At 53.9% G+C, this 5,000-nt stretch overlaps 1 non-coding gene across 1 annotated transcript in view; it reads right to left on the bottom strand.

Annotated features, from left to right (window-relative positions):
- Window positions 1-1,624, bottom strand: part of LOC124745950 — a 1,909-nt gene extending 285 nt beyond the window's left edge. The window contains exon 1 of the ribosomal RNA XR_007011238.1: window positions 1-1,624. This exon is cut by the window's left edge and continues 285 nt beyond it. This is a non-coding gene — a ribosomal RNA (small subunit ribosomal RNA).
- Between the last annotated feature and the right edge of the window lie 3,376 nt (window positions 1,625-5,000).

Genomic DNA, 5,000 nt, shown 5'->3' with positions numbered 1-5,000 from the left:
GGTTACCCCGACCTTTCGGCCTAGGAAGACACGCTGATTCCTTCAGTGTAGCGCGCGTGCGGCCCAGAACATCTAAGGGCATCACAGACCTGTTATTGCTCAATCTCGTGCGGCTAGAAGCCGCCTGTCCCTCTAAGAAGAAAAGTAATCGCTGACAGCACGAAGGATGTCACGCGACTAGTTAGCAGGCTAGAGTCTCGTTCGTTATCGGAATTAACCAGACAAATCGCTCCACCAACTAAGAACGGCCATGCACCACCACCCACCGAATCAAGAAAGAGCTATCAATCTGTCAATCCTTCCGGTGTCCGGGCCTGGTGAGGTTTCCCGTGTTGAGTCAAATTAAGCCGCAGGCTCCACTCCTGGTGGTGCCCTTCCGTCAATTCCTTTAAGTTTCAGCTTTGCAACCATACTTCCCCCGGAACCCAAAAGCTTTGGTTTCCCGGAGGCTGCCCGCCGAGTCATCGGAGGAACTGCGGCGGATCGCTGGCTGGCATCGTTTATGGTTAGAACTAGGGCGGTATCTGATCGCCTTCGAACCTCTAACTTTCGTTCTTGATTAATGAAAACATACTTGGCAAATGCTTTCGCTTCTGTTCGTCTTGCGACGATCCAAGAATTTCACCTCTAACGTCGCAATACGAATGCCCCCGCCTGTCCCTATTAATCATTACCTCGGGTTCCGAAAACCAACAAAATAGAACCGAGGTCCTATTCCATTATTCCATGCACACAGTATTCAGGCGGGCTTGCCTGCTTTAAGCACTCTAATTTGTTCAAAGTAAACGTGCCGGCCCACCGAGACACTCAATAAAGAGCACCCTGGTAGGATTTCAACGGGGTCCGCCTCGGGACGCACGAGCACGCACGAGGCGGTCGCACGCCTTCAGCTCGCCCCACCGGCAGGACGTCCCACGATACATGCCAGTTAAACACCGACGGGCGGTGAACCAACAGCGTGGGACACAAATCCAACTACGAGCTTTTTAACCGCAACAACTTTAATATACGCTATTGGAGCTGGAATTACCGCGGCTGCTGGCACCAGACTTGCCCTCCAATAGATACTCGTTAAAGGATTTAAAGTGTACTCATTCCGATTACGGGGCCTCGGATGAGTCCCGTATCGTTATTTTTCGTCACTACCTCCCCGTGCCGGGAGTGGGTAATTTGCGCGCCTGCTGCCTTCCTTGGATGTGGTAGCCGTTTCTCAGGCTCCCTCTCCGGAATCGAACCCTGATTCCCCGTTACCCGTTACAACCATGGTAGGCGCAGAACCTACCATCGACAGTTGATAAGGCAGACATTTGAAAGATGCGTCGCCGGTACGAGGACCGTGCGATCAGCCCAAAGTTATTCAGAGTCACCAAGGCAAACGGACCGGACGAGCCGACCGATTGGTTTTGATCTAATAAAAGCGTCCCTTCCATCTCTGGTCGGGACTCTGTTTGCATGTATTAGCTCTAGAATTACCACAGTTATCCAAGTAACGTGGGTACGATCTAAGGAACCATAACTGATTTAATGAGCCATTCGCGGTTTCACCTTAATGCGGCTTGTACTGAGACATGCATGGCTTAATCTTTGAGACAAGCATATGACTACTGGCAGGATCAACCAGGGAGCTGCGTCAACTAGAGCTGAGCAGCCGGCCGCCCGGGAGTGTGTCCCGGGGGCCCGCGCGAACACGCAAGCGTCCGCTCAATCATTCTGCAAACAGGAGGAGGCTGAGCTCCCCTGCACAATACACCTCGAAACCCTCTCAGGTCCCGGCGGCGCGCAGCGCCGTCCCAAGTACTTGGTCGGGTTCGAGAGAGGCGCAATCGCCCGGAGTTAGGCGAGTAGACGCTTTCGGTGCGACCACCCGTGCTCCCAACTGAGCTTGCCGCTGCCGACAGAGGCCCGGGAGCGTGCTGTCGTGGCATTGCCGGCGGGAGACAACACGCGCCACCTACGGTGACCGGCAGCTCCAACGCCAGCGCCACAGAAGGACAAAAGCCCCACTTGGGTGCCGAAGCGAACTCTCCCAGCACAGCGCACGCGCCAACACATCCGCACAGCTGCGATACAAACCACCAGCGAGAACCGCTGGGGCGACCGAGCAGCAGACGGCGTCGCGGCGCCGAGCGCCGGGCGGCGGCGCATCCTCAACGCACACAGTCCTCAATCGGACCAGCACACTGAAGATGTCCACCGCGCTTCGCACCGGGCCCGCGAGGACCTACTTTGGCCGCACGGCGCCGCGCGCAGGGTGCGCCGGCGCGCAGCTGCGACGCCTGCCGCGTCCGTCGGCCGGCGCGCCTGCCACTGGCCGCCCCCACCAGCCGGCTGTAGCGCGTGCGCCCACGCACCGCGCGGCCAGCACGCCGGGAGGCGCCCCCTCACCGGCCGGGGACGGTCCCACCCAGCCACCGCCGCGTATCGCTTCACACCCAGATGCCGTTCAGTTTCGTCGGCATGGTGGGTATCGCTGGAACAACCGGTTAGTACCTCAACCTATCGTCGCCATCACCGATTCACCCCTAGCGAGAACAACCGCACCACAACAGGTTACCATTTGTTCATTTGCGTAACTTCACCAGAAAACGCAGGCGTCCATCGCCATTTGCAACTTCAACGATTATTGCATGCCTGTGTCAGGTGTCACGCCACACTACGTCTGCCCACATACACGCAACAAAATGTGCACGCCTAGACAATACGTGGAAGGTGGCCCCCGTACGTATGCGATGTCCATTGCTCGAACGACTGTCAACCGGCCTCTGTAGCATGTCGCAGATATGGAACGCGGTGCACCATGCCATCACGGTGTGTGAGGAGAGACGACTAGGTCCGAATACATCAACAGACAGCTCATGCTGATCGCCATCCACGGCGTCCGTTCCTCCCACACGTCTCTATGGCGTACCACACTGCAATCCAGCTCTCATAGGGAGACGACACGTAGCTGCGTGCACAATATTTGCACTGTATGGTCCGCCGTTTTTGGGCGCAGTCGTTGTGCGGTCACACATGTGCCACGATGTATCATTCAGTACATAAGGACGAATGTGCAGTACAGATTGTGGTTCACGCGTACGACATCAGCGGACAGTTGACACAGGCCGCACCACAACGTAGCCTGAGTACGTCGCATGCGAAGGGCATTGAACATGCAAACTTCTCACCAACCAGCTTGCGAAGGCAGGGGGCAAGGTGGGGACGTGGGGAGGGGCGGCATGTACGTCCTGCTGCCATCCACATTACAGTGTACAGCAGGAGCATGTGGAAAGTGAGCAAGACTTGCAAGGTGTTTAACATGAAGCGATACACAGGGGTGCGGGCAGTGCGAGTAGCGAACTATATTGCGAGGGTTGCGGGTGGGCAACACTACAGTAATTGAACGAGTCGTATAACAATTACAGAGCAGGTTTAGGCGACAACGTGGGTTACGTTAAGGCGACAACATGGGTTAGGTTAAGGCACAACATGGGTTAGGTTAAGGCACAACATGGGTTAGGTTAAGGCACAACATGGGTTAGGTTAAGGCACAACATGGGTTAGGTTAAGGCACAACATGGGTTAGGTTAAGGCACAACATGGGTTAGGTTAAGGCACAACATGGGTTAGGTTAAGGCACAACATGGGTTAGGTTAAGGCACAACATGGGTTAGGTTGAGGCACAACATGGGTTAGGTTAAGGCACAACATGGGTTAGGTTGAGGCACAACATGGGTTAGGTTGAGGCACAACATGGGTTAGGTTGAGGCACAACATGGGTTAGGTTGAGGCACAACATGGGTTAGGTTAAGGTACAACATGGGTTAGGTTAAGGTACAACATGGGTTAGGTTAAGGTACAACATGGGTTAGGTTAAGGTACAACATGGGTTAGGTTAAGGTACAACATGGGTTAGGTTAAGGTACAACATAGGTTAGGTTAAGGTACAACATAGGTTAGGTTAAGGTACAACATAGGTTAGGTTAAGGTACAACATAGGTTAGGTTAAGGTACAACATAGGTTAGGTTAAGGTACAACATAGGTTAGGTTAGGTTAGGTTAGGTTACACGTTGTTGTACGGAAAGGTGTAGGGGGGGGGGGGGCGGGGGCGGCAGGTTCGTTGATAGTGATTATAGTAAGTGAATGCTTGTGACATGATCAGATTTGTCACGTCAGGATGCACCTTTGGCTTATTAGAGGCGGCGCTCCAATTCTATGCTTGTGTGAGACCTGTGTCTTTGACTCATGTCATTGTTTGTGCGCTGTGACAGGAGGTACTATTGTGATGTTGGGTGCACCGTTGTATAGGACATGTGTGGGTGTTGGTGCCTGGTCTGCGCAATGGTGGATGTCGAAAGGCTGGGATATTGTATTTTCCGCACGGACCTCCTGGTCTGGTTGTGATAGTGTGGATTGTGTAATGTGGCGGAGAAGATGCACTGGATGTTGTTCCATGCTGGTGCTTACATATTGTATGTGCGCCTGTTAGAAGCAGAGAGTGGTGCGTGATCAGAGTGTCTGGCTGACGTGTGGTTCCCATTTTGGGCAGACTCTTTCAGCATGTATACGGACAGTTGTGTATATTTGCTGTAGTTTGATGGCTCTGCATTGATTACTAATCAGCGCCGTGTGTACGGGTAATCTGGTTCCAGTCCAAAATGTTCCATCTGTGTACATTAGTGACAAAGACTCCCCCCATGCAGTGGGGCTCGGTCTGTTATAACTCTTCCGCGTAATATATTTGCCCCACGTTTTTGCGACTGCGAGTGCGAGTGCAACGCGCATGGGGACCGACATGCTGATGGCTCGGTATCGGACGCCGTACAGTGAGCAACGCGATCGCGTCTCTCGCTCGTAAGTGGTACAGGTCGCGGCTCATGTATACGGACAGCGGGAATGTCGCATATTGGAAATAACTCTTCATGAAACGCAAGTTATAGGGGTGGATTGCACTTTACGAGTGCGGGAAACGTCCGCCGTTCATCCGCTGGAGGTGCGAGTTTGGCGGTTGGGGTGGTGC

The sequence above is a fragment of the Schistocerca piceifrons genome, unplaced genomic scaffold, assembly GCF_021461385.2.
Source record: "Schistocerca piceifrons isolate TAMUIC-IGC-003096 unplaced genomic scaffold, iqSchPice1.1 HiC_scaffold_344, whole genome shotgun sequence".
NCBI lineage: Eukaryota > Metazoa > Arthropoda > Insecta > Orthoptera > Acrididae > Schistocerca > Schistocerca piceifrons.
Note: the sequence above shows the minus strand (reverse complement) of the source record. Positions and strands in the feature narration are given on the sequence as shown.